General features: G+C 36.4%; 1 long non-coding RNA gene across 1 annotated transcript; it reads left to right on the forward strand.

Annotated features, from left to right (window-relative positions):
• Nucleotides 1–616: 616 nt before the first annotated feature.
• On the forward strand, nt 617–2,314 carry LOC141368805 (uncharacterized). Its single transcript, XR_012372150.1, has 2 exons — nt 617–1,166; nt 1,630–2,314. It is a non-coding gene; the product is annotated as an uncharacterized lncRNA (long non-coding RNA).
• The last annotated feature ends 8,616 nt before the right edge of the window (nt 2,315–10,930 follow it).

The raw sequence follows: 10,930 nt of genomic DNA on the forward strand, positions 1-10,930 counted from the left end.
AACCCTTACCCTAAAAACTTACAATAAATACCAATGAAAGTCATTGTAGTGGTTTGACAGTTCTATCAATGATTAACCGCTGGACACCTATCAGAATTGACATCCTTTTAGACCTGTGAAAATGGGTTAGGTTACCATGACAACCACCATGCTAGTAAGCATTAACCAATCGGTCAAGTTACATCTTGTTTTACTTGCATGTGTGTGTCTGTATGGCCAGTTATGGAGTAAGATGCCAGTGGTTCATTTATACTCTGCTCCCCTTTCTTATTATATTTTGTATGCTTCACCTATTGTGGGTACATATGCATCACTTTAGACCATGTTAATGCTGGAGAAAATGTTTTTTAGATAATAAAATAATCCCAATCCCATATTAAAATCGGTTTATGACACCTGTGTTAAAACAGAAAGCAAGCATTTAGTGGATAAAAAATCTGTATTAAGCATTAAAGGTCCCATTCTTTCTGTGTTTTTGAAGCTTTGATTGCATTTACAATGCACAATATAACATGTGTTCATGTTTCACGTGTAAAAATTGGGTGTTTTTTACACAATTGACTTATCTGCATAGCGCTGTTTTCACTGTCCTAAAACAGGCTAATGTCTTCCTTGTTCTATGAAGTCCCTCCTTCAGAAATACGTATCGAGTTCTGATTGTAGCTTGTTTAGTGTGTTGTGATTCGATAGCAGCTTAGCTTGCCGTTAGCTTAGCTGGCAACTGACGTATTCCTGTGGGCGGAGTTTAGTCAAAAAACTGTTCTAGTGACGTCATTAAAGCAGGAAGTAGATGGCTGTAGTCCAAACCGGCCGTTCGCTGTAGGCTTTGGGAATTCTGTTAAAGAAAATATTTCGCCTGGCAGTGAACTTTGAGATTTATCATTTTACAGGTATTATTTATGCTATTATTCACCTTATTTTTCACGACAACAAGGGCGGCGCCATTTCGCTCATTTTGTCAACGTTCTTCCGGCCGCATAGACGATGAGCAGCTGAGGCAGTGACTGAAGGCGACGCGTTAAAGCTTAAAAAGCTCACCCGAGCGCCTTTATGTTTCTTTCTTACCAATTTTAAGCCAACTGAGGAATACCCTTATCCCAAGGTTCGACTACGATGTTCCGGTAACTTTAAACCACGCCGGGTGTTGAAAAGGTGGCCAGTTTCAGGTAAGCTATCTTAGCTAACTTTGTGCTCGTTCGCCTAAAGTTAGATTTGTGAAGTCCGTTCTACAAATACACTTAAGATCAGTAACGTTAGTTTATAAAATGAAACTATTTGAATGGTTTTAATTGTCCACCTATATTTTTATATTTACGATAGTACAACGAGATATTATAGTACATTGCATTCTTACAGTAGCCCACGTGATTCCTACAAGTTACTGAGATTTCAGATGCTAGAATGTCAGTTCATTTCTCATTCAAATATTGATAATGACCTATTAAACAACGTATTATTTAACACTGAAGTTAAAGGTTGTGTGTATAATGTTACTGTCTCTTTTTAATGCATCTCTCTCTTACACACTGTTCTGTTTAAGTATGGGTGCCATTTATATATTAATTCTCCTGATGCAAGTTTATTTTAAATACTAACATAAAAATGTTTATGGTTATATTGTTTTCACAGATGCATTGATGTGTAGTGATGCAGTGGACAACTGTGAGGATGATACAATCAACATGTTCCTAAACTGTGATGCAGAAACACAATGGGAGGATCCATCCGTCTCTGACCACAACTACACTTTAACATCACAACTCAACCTGAAGCAACCTACATCTGATATGGGAAAACAATGGTGCAGTTTCCCGGACAGGGCTTATCCTGGTCCCAAGCTAAAATGCATATTTGAGCTACAATAATTTAAAAACACCTTTTACTGACATACCTCAACATATATGAGTGCCATTGTTTTGTCACAAGATGCGCACCAGTCTTGTTTTTTGTAGGGTTTGTTTGTAAAAACTAAAATGTCCTAATATAATTAAATCCTAGTCCTGTAAACCCTGTCCGAGAAACTGCTTCAATGTGTTGAGCTGGCACAAATGTACATATCTCTGCTGAGAAACAACCATCTTTGGTTCAGCTTTACACAGGGTTGATATTGCATCCATTACACAGTCGCCAAGCACTTTACCAGTACATACACCAACAGCTTCCAGATAAACACTTGGGATCAGCTCCTGATGACTCAGATAAAGCTGTGTCTTAATTTATTGCAGGGTGGTCTTGCTTTACCTGTTGTAAAGCTACATTAAACCTTCATATGTGATCAGATGTCATGCAGTAATATTAAACATTTACAGTGTGATCAGATGTTGTGCGTTTATATTAAACCTTTACAATGTGATCAGATGTCATGCAGTGATATTAAACATTTACTGTAGCTAAGTTTAAATCCACTTGTCAATCGAATTATCTGAAGTTCGGTTAAAAAACTTATGCGAATAAAGCTGGTGAAAGTGTGTTTCCATCCAACGGCTTTAAAGCGAATAAAAACCTGTGCGTAATGACGTCACATGCTGGTTTGCGATCAAATTGGTATATCGAATTGATTTGAGACATTTGAAGGTGTTTCCATTCATTTTCGCACTGAATCGCACAATATTCAAGCAAACATTTGCGAACAAAGTTTTGCTAGACAAATTTGCGGCATTTCACAAGTTATAAGTGCTTATGTGCCAGCTGAGCTGATAGCGACATATCAAGCTATAATAATAAGAAAATTACATTAACATCAAATTGCTATGATGATGCAGATGCATGTAAATGCCCAACGACAACGGAGGCATTAACGTGAAATGATAGTCCGGATCAATTCTTAACGTAAATGAGAACGAAAAAAATATCTTTAGAGTTGTTAATAAGCCAATAAAGCTACGAGGGTTCTTTGGCCGAGGATCCATCTCATCAAGGTCGAATTTGCTTTTATTTTCCCTCCGGCACCGTTGCGAGATAACTCTCTTTTTTGAAACACGCAGTGTCGGTCCTAAATGCTGGGGGGCCCTAAGCAACTTTGTGAGGGGGCCCTGTCAGCACCTTTATAAAACCCACCGACTGTCTCTGCTTAAATGTAGATATAAACAAATGTTTACTAAAAATATGTTGTATTATCTTATAGCTGTACATTTTTGCCAGATGGACATTACAGTGACACTCATCAAAATACTTCCTAATTATAACATCGACGTGTTTTCTGAAAAGCCCTACCCTTACAAAAATAATCCATAGTTTTACTACAGTTAAAAAATGGTTACTGTAATAAAACCATGGATACCACAAAATAACCATGTCCATGTTTGTAAACAAATTGTATTAAAGTATTGTGAGATTATACTGCTTGTTATCCATTATAATGGCTCTCGTGCACAATGATGTCACTCGCCATCTGGTCTGTGCAGCCCCAAATGAAGTTAAGAGCAAGGGGGCCCCCCTAGTGGTTCGGGGCCCTACGCGCCTTGCGTACTCTGCGTATAGGGAGGACCGGCTCTGGAAACACGTATCGCTGTTTGAGCGCCTCATTTACTCCGGAGTACGTCCCACGTCTTGTCATAACCATTGTTGGACATTTCCTTCGCCAGTTCCTGATAAATTATGGCATTTCTTAGATTTTTGTTATCTAAAATAGAGCTGTAATCGGGCCTGAAATGACCGGAGCCCGACAGAATGTAGCACGAACCCGAAAGTACATTTAGGTTGACAGCTTTTTAAAAGCCCGAACCCGTTTACAGCCATACATTATTTAAATTTGCGCACGCAAACAGCTTTTATCAAGAATGAGTAATTTACACAGGTTTTAACATTATTTATTAATGACTAACTTGGCTACACGTCACTTGGAAGTTGAAACAAAGAAAAAAGTCATCTGTAACATCGAAACATCTCGTTCTAAATAGGCATATGCAATACATTATATATAGGCCAACATGCCAATAAAAACAATTATTTCTTAACGAATTAAATTAAGATAATACATTCGGAATAAGATGGTTATTTGGGAATAACGAAATTAAGATAAAGGTTCTGTGGTATTTGCTTCGGCACTTTCTTTACATTAATGCCAACATTAGTCTATATCCTCTGTCTAAATTATGTATTTAAGACTAAGTAATATTTAGTTATACATTAAAAAACCTTTACTCACCAAGATAAGGCTACAATTTTGTTGAGGAAATTATTAAATCCACTGTAAATGGCTACAGAGTGGTCCTGCGCTTAGGCATTCAGCAGCAGCATTAAACTTGACCGCTCATTTAGCCTTCCGTGCAAAGGCGGAGCACGAGCCCGTGTAAAATGTTAGAAATGAAGCCCGAATCCGACCGAACCCGTCGGGTTTGGGCAAAGATCTTCAGCTCTAAAATAGCCGTTATTTTCTCTGGTAAATAAAATTTAAAATTAATCTCGTCTCGTCTTTTGTCCACTTACATCTGACTTTGTTGACACACGCCATGTGTGCCACCAGAGCGGAAATGACCTAAAACTTTTTCTTCTTTGCAACCATAAAAGGACCTAAACTTTAATCGCAAATCATTATTTATTTGGCAAATAACGTTTCCATCAGCGTTTATCGGATAAGCCATATATCGATCAAGATAAAATCCGATGAGATCGAACGTATTTCTTTTGAGTCGATATTCATGAAATTCAATCGAATTTTACTGTTTCCATAACGCATTTTTCATTCGATATCACTTAATTCAGATAAAAACATGTGGATGGAAACATGGCTAGTGTGATCAGATGTTGTGCATTTATATTAAACCTTTACAATGTGATCAGATGTTGTGCAATTATATTAAACCTTTACAATGTGATCAGATGTTGTGCATTTATATTAAACCTTTACAATGTGATCAGATGTTGTGCAATTATATTAAACCTTTACAATGTGATCAGATGTTGTGCAATTATATTAAACCTTTACAATGTGATCAGATGTTGTGCATTTATATTAAACCTTTACAATGTGATCAGCTGTTACATGTCATGCAGTTATATTAAACATTTACTATGTGATCAGATGTAACCTGCCATGCAGTTATATAAACCTTTACAGTGTGATCAGATATTATCTGTAAGGAATTTCTTAAATCATATGTGAGCTTTGTAGATTCCACTTAAAAGGATTTAAGTCTCCTGATTTGAAGGAATAAGTGTTGGCAAGTTTGCAAATGAATTCTATCATGGTACCACATAAAAACGAAATAGTTATTGGACTGGCTAAGGTGCACATTTGCTATAAAAAAAAAGACGAAATCACTGTGTAAATATTGGTGGACATACTTTTGATGGTTTTCGATGCTGCTCCATCGACTCCTGACAGGATGAGGTAATTAAATATGCCATGTTACTTGCCGCGGCCGCTTCATATCGTCTAACCACGAGACGATTGATGGGACAATAAAAGACTATATGAGCGTCGTATGAAGTTTTAACCGTGCTCCTAATTTAAAACATTTACAGCAGTAGCGATATTTGTCATTTCGCTAAAGTTATAGTGAACTACAAACAATCTTCTAACCACCAAACTAACCACCGAATGCACTGTGCCATATTAGCAGCGGAAGTCGGTTGACAAAATGCGGAAGAGCGAAGAATTAAAAAGGGGCGTGGCGGAATAAGGTGAATAGCAACATTACACACTAACTAGGGTTTAAAAAATGGGGTCAGAAAGAATGTGACCTTGAATTCAATTACATTTTTCAAAATTGTCTGTCACCCCCCTTAAACATAATATTAACATTATTAAACATGACCCAGCCAAAGCCACATTTGCCTAATTGTTTGTTTAAGGTGTTATGTGTTTCATTTAATCATTTTAATATTCCAAAAAACACTAAGACATGCATTGTGTTGCTCTTCAGACACTTACATGTAGGAAAGAGGCAGGGTTATTAAATAGTATTTTAAATATATAATATCATGGATGGTACCTTTTCAAAAAGTACACATTTGTACCTAAAGAGTGCATATTATACGGTATTTATTGGTACCTCAAACATATCATTACCAAAATGGTAAAACCTTTTAAAAGGGTACCATTTCATTGACAGCTTTTTTCTGAGGGTGTAATATACCATGATATTTCCCTGGTACAGTTTGTCCAAAAAAAGTTAATAGGAATCAAAGGTTTGACCTTCAAGAGCACACGTTGCTGCTTCTAATTTTAAAGCCTAAAACTGAGAACAAACAGCCACGGCTAAGAACTCAATGACCATGAACAGAATTCGTGCCTGAACCTGAAACATCTATCACCAGTGTCCTCCCAGCCAAAGCACTAACAAACGGAGTTGCCTTAGATTTATTTAATATGTGATGGCTAAGCTGCACACAGCACAATATCTGCTGCAACAAATCACGGTTCTCTCCATTCTCCAGAACAGCGGCGTTCACTTATAGTCTTTGAGAACAGAGTGAGGAAGCACAGTGTTTGGGCGCAGATAAATCTGTGTGGGATTGAGCCAATGGAAAATGAAGCAGCATTTATACTGTAAGAAATCAGGAAGCCAAACCCCAAACAGCTGCCATTGCCATCCCATCGTCTCCCTATCATCTCCTATATTCCGGACCTCTTGACATCTCCCTCAGAGCAAGTAATTTCAATCAAATTTGTGGTCTCACTAATGTTTCATGCCAGTGGCGGTGGATGCATTTTGCTGACTTGAATGCAATAAATAAAACGGAAGTAGACATGTTACAATACAAACTTGCAGCAATTGATGAAACAAACAAAACAATTAATGTATAATCTCATCAGCATCCAAACCTGTTTGTTTGGGAATCTCTTCATCTCTGTCTCTATCAATAAAAGTAAAGAAATGTCTGATTAGAATGCAAAACAAATAAACAAATGATGTTCTTCAAAGAATAATGCAATAAGCAATATCATATTGTGTATCATCACACCTGTGCAGATATTTTGTTATGACATCTTTAATACACTCACCTAAAGGATCATTAGGAACACCATACTAAAACTGTTTTTGACCCCCTTTCGCCTTCAGAACTGCCTTAATTCTACATGGCATTGATTCAACAAGGTGCTGAAAGCATTCTTTAGAAATGTTGGCCCATATTGATAGGATAGCATCTTGCAGTTGATGGAGATTTGTGGGATGCACATCCAGGGCACGAAGCTCCCGTTGAACCACATCTCAAAGATGCTCTATTGGGTTGAGATCTGGTGACTGTGGGGGCCATTTTAGGACAGTGAAGTCATTGTCATGTTCAAGAAACCAATTTGAAATGATTCGAGCTTTGTGACATGGTGCATTATCCAGCTGGAAGTAGCCATCAAAGGACCACCACCAGCCTGCACAAGACATGTGCAGTAACAAGGCATGATGGATCCATGTTCTCATTCTGTTAACGTCAAATTCTGACTCTACCATCTGAATGTCTCAACAGAAATCGAGACTCATCAGACCAGGCAACATTTTTCCAGTCTTCAACTGTCCAATTTTGGTGAGCTCTTGCAACTTTTTCCTATTTGTAGTGGAGATGAGTGGTACCCGATGGGGTCTTCTGCTGTTGTAGCCTATCCGCCTCAAGGTTGTGCGTGTTGTGGTTTCACAAATTGCTGCGTACCTCGGTTGTAACGAGTGGTTATTTCAGTCAAAGTTGCTCTTCTATCAGCTTGAATCAGTCGGCCCATTCTCCTCTGACCTCTAGCATCAACAAGGCATTTGACTGCCCCATATGGATGTGTTTCCCTTTTCACACCATTCTTTGTAAACTCTAGAAATGGTTGTGCGTGAAAATTCCAGTAACTAAGCAGATTTGGAGTTCAGCAGATTGTCTTGATCAGGACCACACCCCTAAATGCATTGAAGCAACTGCCATGTGATTGGTTGATTAGATAATTGCATTAATGAGAAATTTCACAGGTGTTCCTAATAATGCTTTAGGTGAGTGTATGTATTAATATGGGCTATTATTTTGTCTATTTTTACTGTGATAACTTAAATTGTTTAGTAAGCTAAATTCAACCTGACAGTGAGTCTGAAATGGTAAGGATTCAGACTTGCACAGTGATACAAGCAGTCCTAATAAGTATTAGGACTCCGGTAAAGCACTGTCCAGCACGATTACATGACAGAAACGTACTTTTGCTTGAATATTGATAAATTACTTCTGAGATTTATCCATACATTTTCTTATATTCAGTTAACTTCCACGTAAATGAAGGATTACAATACACTACATTTCACAGCTCTGTGTTGCTTACAGATATTCTGCCGTGGTCTGGCAATACAGATAAAATGTGTTCTTCTTTGTTATACAAAAAATGTAACATAATCTAAATCAATCCAAAATAACAATACCATACATTTTTAAAAAATTATTTTGTATAAATGTGATTTTTGTGTATGAGCCAATGACGTAATGACAAGGTATTTTTGAGAAATGTCCAGATAACCTTTGAATACAAACATCATTCCTGAGTTCTGTTAGACTTTACAGTAGGGTTCTGTTTATTCGTATAGGTAATGCATTTGGTACAGTATAAATCAAAACAATAGTTAGTCATAATCTTATACTTTCACACATCTTGGTTAATGCTAAAATATAGAACGTATAGAAATGCTGGTTTATGTTAGTTTCAATCACATACGTTTTTAAAGCAACGATCTACCAGATCCCATCCTAAACTTGCTGTACAGCAATCTTACACTTTTACTATAACCTCACCCAGTCTCAGTAGATCTAAAAATTGGTAGTGAAGATGACAAGTGGTGACTTTTCGCACTTTAATAAGATATAAGACCTGTTCACCTCTTGTTTCAGTGAATCTGTAAGACATTCAGTTGGGCCCTTAATAGGCTTTGCAATGTAGAAATCCCATCATCTCATTTGTGACCCTGGACTACAAGTCACAGTCACATGGGTATATTTGTAGTAAAAGCAAAATACATATGGTTCAAAAATATTATGCCAAAAATCATTAGGATATTATGTTTAAGATCATGTTCCATAAAAGTATTTTGTAAATGTACACCATAAATGTATCAAAATGTTTATTTTGTGAGTGGAGGCAGTTGCTAAGGATTTCATTTGGATAACATTATAAGGCAATTTTTATGTTCAATATTTTGATTTGTTTTGCACCCTCAGATTCCAGATTTTGAAATAGTTGTGTTTCGACCAAATATTGTCCTATCCAACAAACCTATTGGAAGCTTGCAGTATTTCTTTAGCTTTTAGATGATGTATAAAATCTCTATTTAAAAGAATTGACCGTATGACTTGTGATCCAGGGTCACATATGTCTTAGATTACACTTGTCACTTTAAAAATAGTTAAACAAGATTAAGAAAAGTAAACTAGCTGTCAAACACACTCTGAAGACATATTTCATTTTACAAAATGTAGTGACACAACCACAAATGAAAAATAATCATGCCAGTATATAAACACCAGGATTTGATAATACTGAAATGCAAATGATTTAATTATAATAGTATATCTTGAATAAAATGGATTAGTTAATATAGTTTGTGTGTAGAAAAACATTACAGAGAGCAGATAATCCACACAATCAATCTTAGGTTGACAGCTGCACTGACGTTACAAAATATGCCGTGCGTGAGTGCTTTCATAACACATTCATTCTGGACAAATGTTTTTGTGTAAAAAATGTCAAAAACAAGAGCAGAAACAGTGACTCAGATGTAAGCAGTCAGTGGAAGTATTGCATGCAAGTTCACACACTGCTGCTATAAGGTCTGTGTTTTCTCAAGCGGTTTGTAATGACAAGGTAAAAAAAATCAGACAGATGCTTCCAAAAGCATTGTTTAAGGTCAGCGGGAAGAACCGTATTCTGTAAGTATGAGCTGAATTATTCAGGAGGTTCAGACCTTCAAGAATAATGGCAATACACTTGCCCTTTAATTGCCTTGGAATCATTAGGAGGTATTGAATTTCTAGATGAGATCCCATGAAATTACTCTGTGAAGGATGATAAATAGCTTTTCCCTTTAACTACATAAGAAATACTGGGTTATTTTCACAAGCATTGGGTTAAAAAGGGATGAGCACAGCTTGCTTCATTGTATTTAACCCATGCTGGGTTGTTTCAACCTAAATACTGGGTTGTTTTAACCCATTATTGGGTCAAACATAAACATTTTCTGGGTTAATTTCAACCCAGCTGCTGGACTCATCCCTTTTAGACCCAACACTGGGTTGAAAATAACCCCGCATTTTTGTACAGAGTGTACAGTATATTCATGTTTGTCACGCTGCATGAGATTTAAATTACTGTATACTTTAAATGTATATATAACAATCTAGCCACATGCATTAAAAATCTTGTGGTTTTATTAACACTAAGTTTTAATATGACATAACAGACTTTTAGACACAGAAATATGATTATTTTATTTAAGCTATAAGTCGAAACTGAGTTGGTTAGAAAAACTTTCAACAACTTCAATCTTTTGTTGCAAAAATGTCAGTCTGTATTAACTATTGATGTGTTCATAATCCTTGAAATTTTATTCATTCTGGGTGATTACCCTTGTTAACAATCCTTGTTTAACAACTTGTTTCCTGTAAGAGTTGATAAGACCGGCATCCATGGAAACGGCCCAATGGATAATGATAAAAAGGACTGATGTCACACTTTAAAGTCTGTTAAGTTGTCTTGATAAAAGAGCTTTTTTATTGAAGTGATTTTATATTAATATCTAATTTATTCCCAAATGTTCAGTAGAGAGCTCAAATTAGTTTCATGACAGTTATTCACTGCAGACCCGTAGAAAAGACATTTTAATAATAAATGAATTCAGCACCATAAGCATGATGTTAAATTCTGCTGGTATGGGGTTATAGTTCATTAGAACCCGCTTTGATTGAAATGTGTGCATTTTATTTGCTTTATAAAGACCATGTTCCTCATTTTCTTTACATTTATGGTCCTTTATTA

Source organism: Misgurnus anguillicaudatus, chromosome 11 (assembly GCF_027580225.2).
Source record: "Misgurnus anguillicaudatus chromosome 11, ASM2758022v2, whole genome shotgun sequence".
NCBI lineage: Eukaryota > Metazoa > Chordata > Actinopteri > Cypriniformes > Cobitidae > Misgurnus > Misgurnus anguillicaudatus.